Genomic DNA, 21,854 nt, shown 5'->3' with positions numbered 1-21,854 from the left:
AGTTTGATCAAGTTCAGATCCAATTCCTTGGTTATGTCATCTTGAAAGAAGGTTTTGCCATGGATCCTGCTAAACTCACCACAGTTCTAGAATGGCCTCAACCTACTTATTTAAAGGAATTAGAGAGGTTCTTGGGGTTCTCCAATTATTACCAAAAGTTTATAAAGAACTTTTCACAAACAGTCGCTCCTCTCACTGAATTGACAAAACGGAACAAAGACTGTAAACATTGGCCTCCTGAAGCCATTAATGCCTAATCTTGTCTGAAAAAGGCTTTCTCTTTTGCTCCTGTGCTCTTCCATCCTGATCCTGACCTACAGTTCACTTAAGAGGTTGATGCCTCCAAGATAGGGGCTGGAGCAGTTCTAACCCAAAGGGATCCTTTGACTTCCAAGTCATACCCTGTAGTCTTTTTCTCTAAACACTTTACTCCTGCTGAGAGGAATTACAATGTGGGTATCGTGAACTCTTAGCCATTAAGATGGCTTTGAGTGAATGGCTACATTGGTTAGAGGGCACCGCCAATCCCATTCAGATTCTCACTGACCACAAGAATCTGACCTACCTAGAGACTGCTCATCGACTCAATCCTCAACAGGCCAGGTGGGCCTTGTTCTTTTCACGTTTTAACTTTGTGGTTTTGTTATCTTCCTGAATCAAGAACAAGAAGGCGGACACCCTTTCCCGTCAGTTCCCTCACTCAAGTGACTTCTCTGAAGCTCCTATTGAACACATCATACCTCCCTCCTGTGTGGTTGCTCAACTAAATACCACCCTTCTGCATAGATTGCAACGTGCCCAGTCTAGTAAACCTCCTGGAGCCCCCCCGTGGCCTCTGATATCCTATTTGTACCTCTGAACCTACGCACTCCTGTGCAATCCTGGGCTCATGATATTAAACTCTCAGGACATCCTGGTTTGACTAGGACTTTTAAGCATCTTTCCCAACATGTATGGTGGCCTACTATGAAGTCTGATGCTCAGGATTATGTAAAAGCCTGCACAACTTGTGCTGCCAACAAATTTCCTGATCCTTGCCTCCTGGCTTGCTCCAACCATTGTCCATTCCCAAACAACCATGGACACACATAACAATGGATTTCATTGTAGACCTTTCTCCTTCTGACCACCATACAGTCATCTGAGTTGTGGTGGATCGCTTTTCCAGACTGGCTCATTTTGTACCCCTAACCAAAGAATTATCATCTCTTTTTCTCTTGCATGTGGTACGACTTCATGGCATTCCTGTGAATATTGTTTCCAACAGAGGTCCACAGTTCATCTCTACCTTAGAGTCTTTTGTAAGTTAATTGGAACCACTGTTTCCTTGTCTTCTGGTTACCATCTTTAGACTAATGGACTAACTGAGAGAGTAAACCAGGATCTTGAAGCCTACCTTAGAGCCTTTGTCAACGCTCGCCATACCAACTGGTTGCTACCCCTAGCTGAGTGGGCAAGAAACACTCATTGGCACTCTTCTCTTAGATGTTCTCCATTTCAAGCCGCAGCAGGGTATCAACCTCGTGTCTTCCCTACTTCTGCTTAGTCCACTGGGGTTCCTGCTGCAGACCGACATGTCACGGAATTCACCACTCATTGGCAACGTATTCCCTCTCAACTACATTCAGCTGTCTCTAGATATAAAGTTTGCTGATCGTCATAGAGCTTCTGTACGTGCCATCCCAGTGGGTGAACGTGTTTGGGTCTCTACTCGACATATTCGTCTACGTCAACCCTGTCATAAATTTGGGCCTAGGTTTATCGTCCCTTACAAGGTCCAGAAAAGACTGTCTCCTGTTGCCTACAAAGTGGCCTTACCCAAAACCCTGCGCATACACCCAGTTTTCCACATCTCACTACTCAAGCCTTACATCAAGAATAGATATACCCCGCTTCAAGCTCCTCCTCCTCTGCTCCTAGCCCATGGTGACTCTGAATATGAGGTAGCCAAGATCCTGGACTCCAGATTCAGGTGCAGACAACTTTAGTATCTGATACACTGGAAGGGTTACTCTGTGGCAGATCGTTCCTGGATTCCTGCCCGTGATGTGCATGCTCCATCTTTGTTCTCCAGATTCCATGCTTCTCATTCTTTGAGGCCGGCTCTGGTTCCCGGAGGGAATCCTTGAGAAGGGGGCTATGTCAGCCGTTGCTAGGGGCATGGTGTCTCCTTCACTGCTCATTGCCATTGGCTGTGTTCGGTCCAGATGCGTGCAGCGCTGATGTCATCGCCGCACGCTCCTCTCTCCTGATGCCGGTCCGGACGTCTGTGGTGTGAATCCTGTGCCTATGTAAACCTAGTTAAATGATCTATCACTGCCCAAGTATAGGCATTACTTTGTGTGCTCCTGGGTGTGATAGATCATTACTACTCTGTATTGCCTTAATATGTTTGAACCCTGCCTGTCTGACTACTCCACCTGTTTAACCCCTAAATTGCTGGACTGATATACTGCTGTTTTATTCTGTTTGCCTGACTACACTGCTTATTAACCTAGTGCCCTTGGACTGCATTACTGTTGCCAAACTCTGCCTGCCTACCCATTCTAGTGATTTGCCTTGGTCTGCTCTGCCGTTGCCACTGGGGATGTCCTGCCTGTGGTGAGTGCCGCCCTCCTCATCTTACTAACTTTCTCTGCTCTGGGATATCGCCAAGATAACAAGACTACTGGCCGAGTTCGGTCTGATAGAGGAGTATCCCATGAGCATTACAGATTCGGGGGTTTTGTTAGACTTGAACCCCCTCCCATTGGGTCCTGTTCCACCAGAAAAACCCGGTCTAAATCTTACCTTTCTGAAGATTGCCCACTGATATGTGGGGGAATGCTAGATTGTAATTGTGTATTGGCCCTACTACTTTCAATTAATGTAATTTTGGGCTTTACTACTTACTTTGACTGTGAAACCAAAATCCCTTCTAAAGAAACACCTTGGGTTATAGGATTCACTGGGACATTATCAGTCCCTTTGCTGTCATCCGAAGAGTATTCAGACTCACTGTCAGAAAAAGAGACACTTTTTTTACCCCTGCGTCTATTTATTTTATTTTTGCCTTTCTTATTGTTACCATTAGACTGTGATTGATTACGTCTAAAATAGCTGCACTTCTTTCTGTTCCAAATATATACGGCATTAGATAAGTAATTTGTTTTATCTCTCATAAATTTTAGATGTTTATTTTCCATTATAGATGATTTGCCCTGTGCAAATGATTGTTGTAAAATATTGCAAACCATCAATTTCAAGTTTAATCTTATCCAAGTTTTGAGTCCTGTATTTGATCAACATTAACATTAGACATACTGAACATTCTGATAAAATGTCATTCCAGGCTGTTATGAAATCTTTATCCTCAGTGTCAATATAAAAAACTTATATATCCTTATAGACCTCTGGGTATCATGCCTGCCTTAATATACTATCAAATGTCCATATGTCTCATTTAAGCTCTTTCATCAGCAGGTTCTCCATGTGATCAAATGAAGTTCCCAATGAGAGAGAACCTTTATCTTCAGAGAAGATTAAGTCACAATCCTGAGTATTGTCACAACGTAACATAGGTGGTCTCAATGAAAAAAAATTGTGTGCATCTTGCTGTATCCCTTCCATAATGAAGCACTATAAATCCAACGTTCCCAGAGTATCACCAGTAATACTCAAATGAAAGTAGAAAATCGGAAGGTTGTGGGAATCTATTAGTCAGACCTAAAATGTCTGTCTTAAAGGTCAAAGTTACAATATTGTCCGCTCAGTCACCAAAACCTTATACTCCTTCAAACAGACTCTGTACCAATGCTTCAAAACTATTACACAAAGTCACCCAAGTGCTGATTTGCATGTCTCCGTAGAAACTTATATTAGGCTGAAAAGGTCACCATTCTAGGTGAGATCTAACTGGCTGGTACAAACCTCCACCAAATGAGACAGGTCGATCCTAGCACCCATTGGCTATGATTACGACATAAGCCGAAACGAGTAAGCCAGGTGGTACTATGCTTACCCTACCTTGCTGCTGTTACTCCTTCTTAAGTTTTAACCAATGAATTAAAAGTTTTGGATTTTAACACAGAGTCTCTTTGAAGGAGTATCAGGTTTTGGTGGCTGAGTGGACAATATTGTAACTTTGACCTTTAAGACGGACATTTTATGTCTGACCAATAGATTCCAACAACCTTCCTATTTTCTACTAACTTAGGGCATTGCCCAACAAAAGTCCCTTTTTAAGGGCTATTGGTAGTCTATTGTAGGTTAGGATGTGTTTTTATTTTTGGGGGGACTTTTTTATTTTTATAGGGCTATTAGATTAGGTGTAATTGTTTTTATGTTTGATTATTTTGTTTATTATTTTTTTGTAAGCTTAGAGTTTTTTTATTTTTTTTAATTTAGTGTTTATTATTTTTTGTAATTTTAGATTTTTTATTTTTTTCGTAGTGTTGTTTTATTTAGATTTTTCTATTGGTAGTTTTTTTAAATTTTATTAGAATAGTTATGTTAGGTTAATTTACCGTTTAAACTTATTTTTTTTTATTTCACAGGTAAGTTTTTATTTATTTTAAGATAGTAATATTATAATTTTAATATAAAGTTAGGGGGTGTTAGGTTTAGGGGTTAACAATTTAATTTAGTATTTTGTGAAGTGGGGTGGCTGTTTAGGGGTTAATAGGTTTACTTTAGTAGTTACGATGTGGGGGGCTGGAGGTTTAGGGATAAATACTTTATTATAGTGTTGGCGATGTGGGGGTGGCGGTTTAGGGGTTAATATGATTATTTTTGTGTTGCAAAATCCATAACTACTGGTCGAAGATTGCGGCATGGATCATGTCAGTATAGGCTGTAGTGCAAGCATTTTATCCGGACCGCACAACCTGTAATACGGCGCTATGGAAAATCCCGCACTCAAACGTCATTTTTTTTGAGTGCGGAATGGACGTTGCGTTATAAGCTAAAATGCTTGTGGTATAGCTATTCCTCCACGACACGTAATATGTGTTCCTGGCCATTCCAGCATAATGTCCAATTTTTCATTGTTAATAGCCGTACCGCAAAACTCATAATCTAGCTGAATATTAATAATACAATTGCCTTAAATCTTTAAACTGGCAGACTGTCTGCTAGTACTTAAGATGTGGGTGACCATTGAGGGGTGAGGGAGGGAAGAGAGCTGTTTGAGAGGGATCAGGGGATGGAAAGTGTCAGGTGGGAGGGTAATCTCTACACTAAAGCTAAAATTAACCTTACAAGCTACCTGATTAACCCCTTCACTGCCAGAAATAATAGAAGTGTGGTGCACAGCTGCAATTAGTGGCCTTCTAATTACCAAAAAGCAAAGCCATATATGTCTGCTATTTCTGAACAAAGGGGATCCCAGAGAAGCTTTTACAACCATTTGTGCCATTATTGCACAAGCAGTATGTAAATAATTTCATTGAGAAACCCAAAGTTTGTGAAAAAGTTAACGATTTTTTTTATTTGATTGCATTTGGCTGTGAAATGGTGGCATCAAATATACCAAAATAGTCCTAGATCAATACCTTGGGTTGTCTAATTAATATATAAAAGCTAAAAATTCTCAGGTATTTTTGGCAAGTTTTTCTCTGAAAGTCCCAGTAGTATTAATGTATTGTGCTTAAATGGAGACTCCTCATTCATTCATATTCTTATTAGATACAGTTCATAGTAACATAGTAACATAGTAGATGAGGTTGAAAAAAGACAGAGTCCATCGAGTTCAACCTATACAAATCTAAAATATATACAAAAAGCTCCAGTTAAGCTTAAATAATCCCACTAAAAGGTGACCCATTAAAAAATAGCAATCATATCCATTAATTTTGTTTATAGACAGAAATGTATCCAAATAATTTTTAAATGTATCTAGGGTATTGGCATTCACTACCTCCTTTGGTAATGAGTTCCAAAATGTTATTGCTCTTACAGTGAAAAAACTTTTCCATTGCAGGAGATTAAATCTCCTTTCCTCCAACCTTAAATTGTGACCTCTGGTCGCAAACAATTTTCTTGGAATAAACAGCGCTTCTGCCATCTCTGTATATGGGCCTTGAATATATTTATATAAAGTAATCATGTCACCTCTTAAGAGCCTTTTTTTCTAAAGAAAACAGACCCAGTTTGGCTAGCCTCTCCTCATAGGTTAAATTCTCCAATCCCCTTATTAGCTTTGTGGCCCTTTTCTGAACTTTTTCTAGTTCTGCAATATCTTTTTTTGCGATCGGTCCCCAGAACTGCACTCCATACTCAAGGTGAGGTCTTACCAGGGCTTTAAATAGTGACAGAATTATGCTTTCCTCCCTTGAGTCAATGCCTCTTCTAATACATGCTAGTATCTTATTAGCCTTTGAAGCCGCTGCCCTGCATTGTGCACCCATCTTTAGCTTGTTATCTATTACTACTCCCAAATCCCTTTCCTCCTGTGTTTGGCTAAGTCTTGTCCCATTTAAATAATACGTTGCCTGCTTATTTTTGCTTCCATAAACCTTGCATGTTCCCGTATTAAATCTCATTTTCCCTTTACCTGCCCATACTTCTAATTTTTGCAGGTCCCTTTGTAACGAAAGTTCATCCTGCTCTGACCTAATGACCTTACTTAACTTAGTATCATCTGCAAAAATAGAGATGTCGCTATTTAATCCTAGCTCCAAGTCATTTATAAAAAATATTAAATGCAGTTGCAGTTTTAAGTCTCTTATCACTTATCTTCTTATTTGCCATTTTTTCTCAGTTGTAATAGGCTTTACACAATTCTCTCAGTCCTATACAAAATCCCTCTGAATATTACTATAAATTAATCAAACTAAATAAAATCAAATAAAAGTTCAAAAAAGTCTAAAAAAACAAAGGAAAAGGGAATCATTGGATTCTATATTTTACAAAAAATGTCAACCTTATCAGGTGTTGACAAATAGAACAATTAGAAAAATTAGAGTATCACAAACAAAATTAGAACAATTAGAAAAATTAGAGTATCACAAACAAAAAATAGGTATTTATATCAGGCAGACTTTTATAACAGCATGTATAAGGCATAATAATACAAGCAGAAATCCAGAATTCCAAAGTTTCTTTTTCAAAATAAAATTATTAAACATGATTATTTTTCCTGGAAAAGGCTAAAAAGTTAAACTATATAAAGTCACTACTGCTTCCTGCACTTACCTACTGCCCATCAGACTCTCACACAAGGCTGCTCTACTTAATCTGTGCAGCCAGTGTATCTATGTAAACAAGCACCTCTCTGCTGGGGCCGCTCTATCCCAACTCTTGTTGGTTCTGGAGGAGCATCTTTTTAAAAAAAGGTACTATAGTGAACAAATGGGCTACGTTTAAGCAATCAATACATGTATTACATAATATACACAATAAAATACAATCAGGTAAAATGATAAATTCATAAATGAATAGCCAGTGCTAATGGGTTAGGGGGCACAATACTTGCCTTGCCCTGGGCACTGACAGCCCATGCTCTGCCACTGTCTGGGAATGCAGCTACCATCAGGGATTCAATCACACTTTTAAGATTGCCACTGTGAGTCCTCACTGCTTGCTCTCCACTGCAAGCAATGCCAAGGGATGAACATCCACAGTGAGTACTTTCCAAAACTCTATGTGGCGCTTGCATTTGGAGCCCCAGGGTCTGACTTAGTCAGTACACAACGCTCCTACCTCTGTGACCCTAATGTTTTTTATATTTTAAAAGGACAGGTGCATACCTCAGTATGCTCTCATGATTCCAAATAGGATGCCATGAGAAATATGTTAATTTGATAAGTTTTTATAACTGTATGGGCTTACTAGATCATAAAGGTTTAATTTGGACCTTTATGACTGATAGAAATATAGAGATTACAAAATACATAGAGACTAAAATTCTTACAACATATTGTAAGGTTTATGTAGATACTAATATACTTAAAATACCTTTTATATTCAAATCAATACTGGAGCATCAATCTAAATAATACCATAAAGTTAAATCACTGTGAAGGAATAACCACATTTGTAACTTTAGCTATATGTAATAAAGTGATGGTTAAGCATTTTCCCATATTTGGCTACAGCTCTTGTTTTTTGACTGAACCTTACATTCCAACCCTTGGTGCTATACAAAGTGGTTTTCGTACCCTTACAGTTTTAAAAATTATTCCAATGCCCATTTTTATCATTACAGATGGTGCATTTTGTGAGTATATTTATCTGATTCCTATCTTATTCCTTTCTAATTCAGCCTGATTGCAGAGTACTGTAATTTAACCCTGTGCCTGCCTTTGACACACTATTGATGCTGATTCTCATAACTGTCCTACATGTACTGTAGGTGACACAGTCTGTTTGTCTTCTCTGTTTGCATTGACCCTAGCCTATTGTTTTGACCTCCCTGCTGTACACCAACCATACAAGGTACAAGTAAATTTATTGCCTTCACTTCTTTAACACTCTATTTATCTATCTTTGACCTCCAACCTGCTAAAAACACTACCGTTTGCAATGGTTTTAAATAATTTATTTTGTATGTAGATCTTGTGCAATGCAGTGATTAATGTCTGGTGAATATATAAACAATCTTTTTAATGTCCCTTTAAAGGGACACTAAACCCAAAACAATTATTTCATGATTCAGGTAAAGCATGCAATTTTAAACATTATTCCAAATTACTTCTATTATCTATTTTACTTCATTATTTAGATATCCTTTGTTGAAGAAATAGCAATGCACATGGGTGAGCCAATCACATGAGGAATCTATGTGCAGCAACCAATCAGCAGCTACTGAGCCTATCTAGTTATACTTTTCAGCAAAGGATATCAAGAGAATGAAGCAAATTAGATAATAGAAGTAAATTAGAAAGCTGTTTAAAATTGCATGCTCTTTCTAAATCATGAAAGAAAAAAATTGGATTTCATGTCCCTTAATCTAAATTGAAAACACAATGGACTAGTTATAATTCCATTCACTATAAACTAAAACTGCTATGAAAAAAAAAACCTTGCAATATCACCTCTGTTATTTGACAATTGCTTGCTATCGCCAGATCAGAAGTGGGTTTTTTCACTAGCCTTCACTGCTCTGGTGAAATTATCATTAAAAGGGACAGTCCCTGTGAGTGGTGAGATGTCTCCTAATAAAAGTAATGGTGCTTGCTGGAATGGGACACTTCGCTCCGTAGAGCGAAGTTAGCAGTGAGCAGGGGGCACACTTTAAAAAGTCAAACCTGCAGACGATATATTTCACATTACACTGCTTTCTGCGTACATAAAATATTGTAATCGTCTATATTTTCGTATGCATGTGTTTTTCTATTAGGGTTATAACTATTTTGAGTGTTTAAAAAAAGGTTGCCACCTTTTAGTTTGCGAGATCTGTAGTGTGAAAATCTTTACAGAATTATGGTGGGATTAGAGAGACAAATTCCTATTAGCCTGGAACACCCATATTCAGTCCATTTTATGAAAAAAAATTACACTTTGTATTTTGTTCTTATAAGTACAAATTTCTGTGTGCTTTTTGTGCATCTAGTGCACTTAAATTACATTTTGCACGGTATAATATTTTCATGTACACTATGTCCCTGTGTAATTTACATACAAATTTTACGTTTTTGCTAAAATACTATCTTTAATGAAGAACATTGTTTTACGATTTTTGATATACCTTAACAACACAATTTTTCTCCTGTGTATATTTGTGTGAATAGTTCAATTATTCATTTTGAAAGATATTTAAAATATGAATATTATTGCACACTTTTGTAATATATCCAGAGCTTTAGATAATTCCACCAGGGAAATAGTACTGGTGAGCATTTTTTTAATAATCTCGCCCTCCCACAGACCTTGGATCTCATATTTCTTTCAAAATTAAATTCAACATTAGTGATGTCGCGAACAGTTCACCGGAGAACAGTTCCCGGCGAACATAGCTTGTTCGCGTTCGCCGCGGCGGGCAAACACATGCCCCCTATTCGTCAACATTGAGTAAAGTAAACTTTGACCCTGTATCTCACAGTCTGCAGACACATTTCAGCCAATCAGCAGCAGACACTCCCTCCCAGACCCTCCCAGCTCCTGTGCAGCAGCCATTTTAGATTTATTCTGATCCTGCATTCTTAGTGAGAGGAGAGATAGTGTAGCTGCTGATGATTTTATAGGGAAATTGATAGCTAGGCTAGTGTATTCAGTGTCCACTACAGTCCTGAAGGACTCATCTGATCTCTGCTGTAAGGACAGCACCCCAAAAAGCCCTTTTTAGGGCTAGAACATCAGTCTTTTTTTTTTTTTTTACATCAGTCTACTAGTGTAATCTAATAGCAGTTGCCTGCCTGTCACTGCTAGCCTGTGTATCAGGCTCACAGCATATACTGTGCCTACTTGCTCAGTGCCACCACTCATATCTGGTGTAACTTTAGTGTAAATTTAAAAAAAAAAACTTTTACATCAGTCTGCTAGTGTAATATAATTTCAGTTGCCAGGCCAGCCTGCCACTGCCAGCCTGTGTGTCAGGCTCACATCATATACTGTGTCTACTTGCTCAGTGCCACCACTCATATCTGGTGTAACATTAGTATACATTTTTTTATTTTATTTTTTTACATCAGTCTGCTAGTGTAATCTAATTTCAGTTGCCAGGCCAGCCTGCCACTGCCAGCCTGTGTGTCAGGCTCACAGCATATACTGTGCCTACTTGCTCAGTGCCACCACCCGTCATATCTGGTGTAACAGTAGTGTAAATTTTTTTAAAAAAACTTTTACATCAGTCTGCTAGTGTAATCTAATAGCAGTTGCCTGCCTGCCACTGCCAGCCTGTGTGTCTGGCTCACAGCATATACTGTGCCTACTTGCTCAGTGCCACCACTCATATCTGGTGTAACATTAGTGTATTTTTTTTAAAAAAAAACTTTTACATCAGTCTGCTAGTGTAATCTAATTTCAGTTGCCAGGCCAGCCTGCCACTGCCAGCCCGTGTGTCAGGCTCACAGCATATACTGTGCCTACTTGCTCAGTGTCACCACCAGTCATATCTGGTGTAACAGTAGTGTAAAAAAAATTTAAAAAAAACTTTTACATCAGTCTGCTAGTGTAATCTAATAGCAGTTGCCTGCCTGCCACTGCTAGCCTGTGTGTCAGGCTCACAGCATATACTGTGCCTACTTGTTCAGTGCCACAACCAGTCATATCTGGTGTAACAGTAGTGTAAAAATTTTTTACAAAAAACTTTTACATCAGTCTGCTAGTGTAATCTAATAGCAGTTGCCTGCCTGCCACTGCCAGCCTGTGTGTCTGGCTCACAGCATATACTGTGCATACTTGCTCAGTGCCACCACTCATATCTGGTGTAACATTAGTGTAAATTTTGTAAAAAAAACTTTTGCATCAGTCTGCTAGTGTAATCTAATTTCAGTTGCCAGGCCAGCCTGCCACTGCCAGCCTGTGTGTCAGGCTCACAGCATATACTGTGCCTACTTGCTCAGTGCCACCACCAGTCATATCTGGTGTAACAGTAGTGTACATTTTTAAAAAAAAAACTTTTACATAAGTCTGCTAGTGTAATCTAATAGCAGTTGCCTGCCTGCCACTGCCAGCCTGTGTGTCAGGGTCACAGCATATACTGTGCCTACTTGCTCAGTGCCACCACCAGTCATATCTGGTGTAACAGTAGTGTAATTTTTTTTAAAAAACTTTTACATCAGTCTGCTAGTGTAATCTAATAGCAGTTGCCTGCCTGCCACTGCCAGCCTGTGTGTCAGGCTCACAGCATATACTGTGCCTACTTGCTCAGTGCCACCACCCGTCATATCTGGTGTAACAGTAGTGTACATTTTTTTAAAAAAAACTTTCACATCAGTCTGCTAGTGTTATCTAATAGCAGTAGCCTGCCTGCCACTGCCAGCCTGTGTGTCAGGCTCACAGCATATACTGTGCCTACTTGCTCAGTGCCACCACCAGTCATATCTGGTGTAACAGTAGTGTAACTTTTTTTTAAAATTTTTTACATCAGTCTACTAGTGTAATCTAATAGCAGTTGCCTGCCTGTCACTGCTAGCCTGTGTAAAAGGGCTCACAGCATATACTGTGCCTACTTGCTCAGTGCCACCACTCATATCTGGTGTAACTTTAGTGTAAATTAAAAAAAAAAACTTTTACATCAGTCTGCTAGTGTAATATAATTTCAGTTGCCAGGCCAGCCTGCCACTGCCAGCCTGTGTGTCAGGCTCACATCATATACTGTGTCTACTTGCTCAGTGCCACCACTCATATCTGGTGTAACATTAGTAAAAAAAAAAATTATTTTATTTTTTACATCAGTCTGCTAGTGTAATCTAATTTCAGTTGCCAGGCCAGCCTGCCACTGCCAGCCTGTGTGTCAGGCTCACAGCATATACTGTGCCTACTTGCTCAGTGCCACCACCAGTCATATCTGGTGTAACAGTAGTGTAAATTTTTAAAAAAAAAAAACTTTTACATCAGTCTGCTAGTGTAATCTAATAGCAGTTGCCTGCCTGCCACTGCCAGCATGTGTGTTAGGCTCACAGCATATACTGTGCCTACTTGCTCAGTGCCACCACTCACATCTGGTGTAACAGTGTAAATTTAAAAAAAAAACCTTTTACATCAGTCTGCTAGTGTAATCTAATTTCAGTTGTTATTATATATCTATCAAATCTATCTATTTATCTATCATATCTATCTAACTATCAATCGTATCTATCAAATGTATAATGCATCTATTGATCTACGTAATCTATGTATCTATCTATCAAATCTATCTATCTTGTGGTTGTGCAAATGGACTGTTTGCGGTTGTTTGCAGTGCGTTACACAGGGAGTTTGGTCTGTCACTGTGAAGCGGGCGTAACCCTTACACTACCTGATCGATACAACATCATACCTGATGTTTTAAAGCACGTTATTCCAAACAATTTAGGAATGTTAGGTGATTTATGCCCTTTATGGATTAAAACCAGACTCTGCATCAACTATGTAATTTTCCGTGGGAGTTTTGCCATGGATCCCCCTCCGGCATGCCACAGTCCAGGTGTTAGTCCCCTTGAAACAACTTTTCCATCACTATTGTGGCCAGAAAGAGTCCCTGTTGGTTTTAAAGTTCACCTGCCTATTGAAGTCAATGGCGGTTCGCCCGGTTCGCCGGTTCGCGAACAGTTGCGGAAGTTCGAGTCCGTCGTTCGCGAACTGAAATTTTTAGGTTCGCGACATCACTATTCAACATATGGGTTACATGTCCCTTTAAATTCTTGAAACATTGTGCTGTAGATCATAATCTGAACTATATAGTCAGCATTATAAGAGACTTATTTGGCTATGAGTACTAGTGTACAGTATAAAATATATTGTAGATTTGGCAGGTATCCCATACCCAGCACATAAGTTAACACTTTAATATTTTTTACTATGTCTTTATAATTATCCTTGAATAGTGTTATGGGTTTTTGTTACATTTAGTTCTAATGACTGCACAAGCACTAACATAAGCTATTAAGGAAGTTTATTGTGTATGCATTAGCCAGGCATCAGTTATAAGGTATCAGAGCGTAACAATGTTTAATACATTTCACACATTCTTTTGCACATATGAATGAGTGTGCTAGAGATTTCATGAAGTTCTATAAATAGAGGAAACTGAATATATTACTGAATACAAATTCTGAAGATCTCTTGTGTATCGACAATGCTTGGTTGACTGTGGACAGTTTTTAATACTACATTAGCAAATAAAACCTGCAGCAAATATAGTGTATCCTCTTTTTTTCTTAAGTAGCTTATTTAGTTTAGGAATTATTAGAGTTTTTGCATAGAATTTATTTGCATAAGTATTTGCATTTTTGTTTAAAACCTGTGTAATGGAGAGTTAATATACAAAAGCAATATGTGACCATATACTTGTCGTTCCATTATTCACAGTGATTAACCTACCAGATAATTACATCCCTCCCTAAAGAATCTACTCAACCCTTTTTATCACAATCACCTTACAAATGAAAACACTTGGAACCCAATAAATAAAAAAATAGGATAGGGGGTTGATTAATTTAGTAAACAAACTGATATAATACCCAATGTATGAACACATTTACATTAGTGTATTTTAGCTAATAAGCCTCAAACCAGGGCAGTGAGCCACCGACCAATAAATGTCAAAAAAAAGAAAAAAGAAAAACCATATCTTACAAAAGTCATTTGAACTAGCCATAAATAATCAACTGAAAAAAAAAAACAGTTAATACAGCTAATTTATTAACGGCTAGATTTAGAGTTTTGCGGCCAAAGGGGTGCGTTAGCTACGCGTGTATTTTTTCCCCCGCACCTTTTAAACAAAGCTGGTATTTAGAGTTCACAGAAGGGCTGTGTTAGGCTCCAAAAAGGGAGCGTAGAGCATAATTTACCGCCACTGCAACTCTCAATACCAGCGGTGCTTACGAATGCGGCCAGCTTCAAAAACGTGCTTGTGCACGATTCCCCCATAGGAAACAATGGGGCAGTTTGAGCTGAAAAAAAAAACTAACACCTGCAAAAAAGCAGCGTTCAGCTCCTAACGCAGCCCCATTGTTTCCTATGGGGAAACACTTCCTAAGTCTGCACCTAACACCTTAACATGTACCCAGAGTCTAAACACCCCTAATCTTACACTTATTAACCCCTAATCTGCCTCCCCCGCTATCGCTGACCCCTGCATATTATTTCTAACCCCTAATCTGCCACTCCGTACACCGCTGCTACCTACATTATCCCTATGTACCCCTAATCTGCTGCCCCTAACCCCCGCCGACCCCTATATTATATTTATTAACCCCTAATCTGCCCCCCCCCAACGTCGCCGCTACCTACCTACAATTATTAACCCCTAATCTGCCGACCGGACCTTACCGCTACTCTAATAAATGTATTAACCCCTAAAGCTAAGTCTAACCCTAACACTAACACCCCCCTAAGTTAAATATAATTTTTATCTAACGAAATAAAATAAATCTTATTAAATAAATTATTCCTATTTAAAGCTAAATACTTACCTGTAAAATAAACCCTAATATAGCTACAATATAATGAATAATTATATTGTAGTTATTTTAGGATTAATATTTATTTTACAGGCAACTTTGTATTTATTTTAACCAGGTACAATAGCTATTAAATAGTTAATAACTATTTAATAGCTACCTAGTTAAAATAATTACAAAATTACCTGTAAAATAAATCCTACCCTAAGTTACAATTAACACTACACTATCAATAAATTAATTAAATAAACTACCTACAATTATCTACAATTAAATCAACTAAACTAAATTACAAAAAAACCAAACACTAAATTGCAAAAACAAACAAATACTAAATTACAAAAAATAAAAAAAGATTACAAGAATTTTAAACTAATTTCACCTACTCTAAGCCCCCTAAAAAAATAACAAAGCCCCCCAAAATAAAAAAATGCCCTACCCTATTCTACAATAAAAATTTTACAGCTCTTTTACCTTACCAGCCCTTAAAAGGGCCTTTTGTGAGGCATGCCCCAAAAAATTCTGCTCTTTTGCCTGTAAAAAAAACATACAACCCCCCCCCAACATTACAACCCACCACCCACATACCCCTAATCTAACCCAAACCCCCCTTAAATAAACCTAACACTAAGCCCCTGAAGATCTCCCTACCTTGTCTTTACCACGCCGGGCATCACCGATTCGTCCAGAAGAAGGTCCGAAGTCTTCATCCAATCCGGGCGATGTCTTCATCCAAGCGGGGGCTGAAGAGGTCCATCATCTGGCTGAAGTCTTCATCCAAGCGTGGGCTGAAGAGGTCCATCATCCGGCAAAAGTCTTCATCCAAGCGGGGGCTGAAGAGGTCCGTCATCCGGCTGAAGTCTTCTATCAAGCGGCATCTTCAATCTTCTTTCTTCTGGCTCCATCTTCATCCCAAGATGGCATCCCTCGAATTCCGATTGGCTGATAGAATTCTATCAGCCAATCGGAATTAAGGTAGGAAAATTCTGTTTGCCTGATTGAATCAGCCAATCAGATTCAAGTTCAATCCGATTGGCTGATTGGATCAGCCAATCAGATTGAGCTCACATTCTATTGGCTGATCGGAACAGCCAATAGAATGCAAGCTCAATCTGATTGGCTGATTGGATCAGCCAATCGGATTGAACTTGAATCTGATTGGCTGATTCCATCAGCCAATCAGATTATTCCTACCTTAATTCCAATTGGCTGACAGAATCCTATCAGCCAATCGGAATTCGAGGGACGCCATCTTGGATGACGTCCCTTAAAGGAACCTTCATTCGTCGGGAGTTCGTCGTGGAGGAAGGATGTTCCGCATCGGCGGGATGAAGATGGAGCCGGAAGAAAGAAAATTGAAGATGCCGCTTGATAGAAGACTTCAGCCGGATGATGGACCTCTTCAGCCCCCGCTTGGATGAAGACTTCAGCCGGATGATGGACCTCTTCAGCCCCCGCTTGGATGAAGACTTCAGCCGGATGATGGACCTCTTCAGCCCCCACTTGGATGAAGACATCGCCCGGATTGGATGAAGACTTCGGACCCTCTTCTGGACGGATCGGTGATACCCGGTGTGGTGAAGACAAGGTAGGGAGATCTTCAGGGGCTTAGTGTTAGGTTTATTTAAGGGGGGTTTAGGTTAGATTAGGGGTATGTGGGTGGTGGGTTGTAATGTTGGGGGGGTTTTGTATGGGGGTTTTTTACAGGCAAAAGAGCAGAATTCTTTGGGGCATGCCCCGCAAAAGGCCATTTTAAGGGCTGGTAAGGTAAAAGAGCTTTACAATATTTATTGTAGAATAGGGTTTTTTTTTATTTTGGGGGGCTTTGTTATTTTATTAGGGGGCTTAGAGTAGGTGTAATTAGCTTAAAATTGTTGTAATATTTTTATAATGTTTGTAAATTATTTTTTATATTTTTGTAACTTAGTTCTTTTTTTATTTTTTGTACTTTAGTTAGTGTATTTATTTGTAGGTATTTGTATTTAATTTATTGATAGTGTAGTGTTAGGTTTAATTGTAACTTAGGTTAGGATTTATTTTACTGGTAATTTTGTATTTCTTTTAACTAGGTAGCTATTAAATATTTATAAACTATTTAATAGCTATTGTACCTGGTTAAAATAAATACAAAGTTGCCTGTAAAATAAATATTAATCCTAAAATAGCTACAATATAATTAATATTTATATTGTAGCTATATTAGGGTTTATTTTACAGGTAAGTATTTAGCTTTAAATAGGAATAATTTATTTAATAAGATTTATTTTATTTTGTTAGATAAAAATTATATTTAACTTAGGGGGGTGTTAGGGTTAGGGTTAGACTTAGCTTTAGGGGTTAATACATTTATTAGAGTAGCGGTGAGGTCCGGTCGGCAGATTAGGGGTTAATAATTGTAGGTAGGTAGCGGCGATGTTGGGGGGGGGCAGATTAGGGGTTAATAAATATAATGCAGGTGTCGGCGGTGTTAGGGGCAGCAGATTAGGGGTACATAGGGATAATGTAGGTGGCGGCGGTGTGCGGTCGGCAGATTAGGGGTTAAAAAAATTTAATAGAGTGGCGGCGATGTGGGGGGGCCTCGGTTTAGGGGTGCATAGGTAGTTTATGGGTGTTAGTGTACGTTAGAGCACAGTAGTTAAGAGCTTTATGAACCGGCGTTAGCCCAGAAAGCTCTTAACTCCTGGCTTTTCTCTGCGGCTGGAGTCTTGTCATTAGATTTCTAATGCTCACTTCAGTCAAGACTCTAAATACCGGCGTTAGAAAGATCCCATTGAAAAGATAGGATACGCAATTGGCGTAGGGGGATCTGTGGTATGGAAAAGTCACGGCTGGAAAGTGAGCGTTAGACCCTTTCCTGACTGACTCTAAATACCAGCAGGGGGCCAAAACCAGCGTTAGGACCCCCTAACGCTGGTTTTGACGGCTAACGCAGAACTTTAAATCTAGGCGTAAGCTTGATAAGTGGTTGTGGATGTTGCATTTAAAAAGTCCAAAAATTCTGAGAGGAAATGTTTTTTCTGATGAATTGGAATACCACCACTGAACAGTGCCTCATGCAAGGTATAAGAGTGTTATGGAGCAAAATAGTTTCACATTTGTAACCCCTATTAAAAAAACACAATTTAATTTCATACAGGAATTTTAAAAAAATTCTGATGTGTCTTGTAATTAGTAAATATTAAAAAAAAATAGGTGGTGGGCATGTCCTAATTCAAAAGACCAAGGTCTGGCAGTTTATTGTAGCATCTGGCACTAAGCAGTTAAATTCAGTAAGTGACAGTCTACTCCAGAATTTTTTATTGTTTAAAAAGACAGATAATCCTTTTTATTACATTGCATATACAAAACTGATATATTAAAACAGTTTTTATCTCTGTGATTACCTTGTTTCTATGCCTCTGCAGACGGACCCTTATTTAATTTCTTTTGGCAGACATACATTTTAGTCGATTAGTGCTGATTCTACGGGAGTAAGCACAATTTTATCTTTATGACACGCATAAACTAGCACTGTCTAACTGTCAAAAACTGTCAAAATGCACTGAAATAAGAGGCAGTTCAATGGCTTAGAAATTTGTATATGAGCCTACCTAGGTTTAGATTTCTACAAAGAATACGAAGAGAGCAAAGCAAACGTGATGATAATAGCAAATTGGAAAGTTGTTTAAAATGGTATGCCCTATCTGAATCATGAACGTTTAATTTTGACTAGACTGTCCCTTTTAGTAAATTTTAAGTCAGATAATGTATGGGCATATTCATGGATTACTTTCTAGAAAAGAGGATTGATTGTTTTATATATAAAATCATTCTGTATATTTAGTTGTCACTTTGGCTTAAATGTAATTATTGGGACAGTGTATCCTACATTTTTCTCCACTTTAATGTGTTACAAATTATTTGTTTTACCTGCTGGAGTGTATACAATTGTTTTAAAAAGCTCCTTTACCTACATGTTGGTATTACAAATTGATTATTTTGTCCATGGTATCTACTTATACTGATAATATCTATCAATATCTAACATCAATTGATGTAACTATAGGTATGGTTTCATATGCAATATTGATTAATGGATGCTGTACTGGTGTGGTCTCATATCCAATGTTTTCTTTCCCTCACTCTTTCCTTCTCTTACCTTTAGTGTATTGGTTTTGGTGTACTGTCTTTTTAAATTTGTACTTAGCCTGCTATTGGGTATGGCTCCTTTAAAAGGAAGGGGCCATACCATGAACATTAGTCCTATGATTAAGTGCCGTGTTTGGCACGAAACATGTTAGGATGTTCAGTCTGCTTAGCCTGTCTGTACCTTGTTTTTAAAGCATATCAATAACTTTTGTTTTTTTATATACTTATCGCACCGCTAGTGCAGCTGATTGCCTTTTTTCAGTTATCCTACATTTTTCTCCACTTTAATGTGTTACAAATTATTTGTTTTACCTGCTGGAGTGTATAAAATTGTTTTAAAAAGCTTCTTTACCTACATGTTGGTATTACAAATTGATTATTTTGTCCATGGTATCTACTTATACTGATAATATCTATATTGCATATAGAAAAGCTATGTAACATTGCCAATAGAAGAATTACATTCTTTGTGGGGGTTAGGGGAGATCGGTAATAAAATGTTGATTTTCAATGGTTCTCTCTGAGGCCCTGATATTCAAAACCTCTCTGCTCAGGTGAAATAATCTAAAAGCATCCTCCAGCACTGTGAGTTCCCTAGGGACATTTTCAAAAGGCAGATTTTGCTTTACTTTCCCTTGGGGCATTCCCTGCATTTCTGTATGTGAAGGAGAGACAAGCCCAGTGCAATATGCATCAGAGTTCTGCTGCACTTACACTTTGTGCTCTCTATGTCATATCACGCTACACTTCAGATTCAAATTTTATTACATTTAAATTTTGCACTTTCTATTTTGTATTTTATTTTGTATACAGCAGTGTATTTAGGATTGTGATTTTTGAAATTCTGATTATGTATATACAGTTTCTGTGTAACTTTAACAAATTAGGCTAATACATGCGTATTTTTTACAAATTAAATTGCAAATTAAATTGCACTTTCCATGTCTTTTATTTAAATTGAAGGTACAGTCAAGTCCAAAATAAACTTTTATGATTCAGATAGGGCATGTCATTTTAAACAACTTTCCAATTTACTTTTATCACCAATTTTGTTTGTTTTCTTGGTATTCTTAGTTGAAAGCTAAACCAAGGTAAGCTCATATGCTAATTTCTTAGACCTTGAAGGCCGCCTCTAATTTGAATGCGTTTTGACCAGTTCATGTGTGTCATATAGATAACATTCAGCTCACGCACATAAAGTTACCTAGGAGTCAGCACTGACTGGCTAAAATTCAAGTCTGTCAAAAGAACTGAAATAAGGGGGCAGTTTGCAGAGGCTTACATACAAGGTAATTATAGAGGTAAAACGTGTATTATTATAACTGTGTTAGTTATGCAAAACTGGGGAATAGGTAATACAAGGATTATCTATCTTTTTAAACGACAACAATTCTGGTGTTGAAAAATCTAAAAAACTGCTCTCTCCTCCTTTCATTCCTTATGTTCTCTCCGCATTCTCTCTCTCTTCCTATGTTTTTTCCCCCTCTCTCCCTATATTATCTCCCCCTTCTGCTCTGCCCCCCTCCTCTCTCTCTCCCTTCTGTTCTCTTCCTCTTCTTTATCTCCCCTCTGTTTTCTCCCTTTTCTCTCTCTCTCTCTCTCTCTCTCTCTCTCTCTCTCTCTCTCTCTCTCTTTCTCTCTTCTGTCTCTTTCTCTGCTCTCTCTCCTCCTCTCATTCCTTATGTTCTCTCCCCCTTCTCTCTATCTTCCTCTTTTTCCTCCATCCCTCTCTATGTCTCCCTTCCTCTGTTCTCTCCCTCTTCTCTTTCGATCTTCCTTTCTTCTTCTATTGTCTCTGTGTGTGTAACACCTTTATTACAACATTTTTAAGTTTGACTACACTTAAATTATTATTATCGGTTATTTGTAGAGCGCCAACAGATTCCGCAGCGCTAAAGAGAATTGAAATAAAAAATGCTTCTTTCATGATTGAGATTGAGCATAAAATTGGAAACAACTTACTATTTTTTTACTTCTAGTATCACATTGTATTCTTTTGCTTTTTTAAAAAGCAGGGACATAGGCTCAGGAGTGTGCACGTGTCTGGAGCACTATATGGCAGAAGTTATGCGAGAATGTTATGCTTACAAGAGCACTAGATGGCAGCACTATTCCTGCTACATTGTGCTTCAGACACCTACCTAGGTATCTCTTCAACAACGGAGTAAATTTGATAATAGAAGTAAATTGAAAACTTTTTTTTTTCAATTCTATGCTCTGTCTAAATCACAAAACAATACTTTTGGGATCCCTTTAAGAATAAAGTGCGCACACATTTTGGTCACTTGAACAAAAATTGCACAGGCACATTGGTGGGAGGGGCAAAAATGGTTGGGGGGCCCCCTGCCAAATTTTTACCCAAACCCTGGTTGGTCTCAGTCCACCCCTGGGGCCCCATTACATATGCGGTGTCGCCCGTAAAAGCCGGTGACGCTGGTTTTGTTGCAGGTTTGGTATCCTATATACAGTGCTGCATATAAATGCGGCACGTATATTTCACCCGTCGCCCGCAATTTTTACTCCCATAAGCTAACATGGGACTGCGTCATAAATCGGTATCCAATATCCAGCGCAAGGACGTATGTGGCGAAAATGGAGAAATCTTACTCCATTTTTACCTTGCCATAAAAGGCAGCCGTAGCAGGCCTTGCGCTGAGTATGGGAGCACCGTAACTCCCGAAAATGCCTGCAAAAATAAAC

This window comes from Bombina bombina, chromosome 6, assembly GCF_027579735.1.
Source record: "Bombina bombina isolate aBomBom1 chromosome 6, aBomBom1.pri, whole genome shotgun sequence".
Classification (NCBI taxonomy): Eukaryota; Metazoa; Chordata; class Amphibia; order Anura; family Bombinatoridae; genus Bombina; species Bombina bombina.
This window is presented reverse-complemented; position numbering follows the sequence as displayed.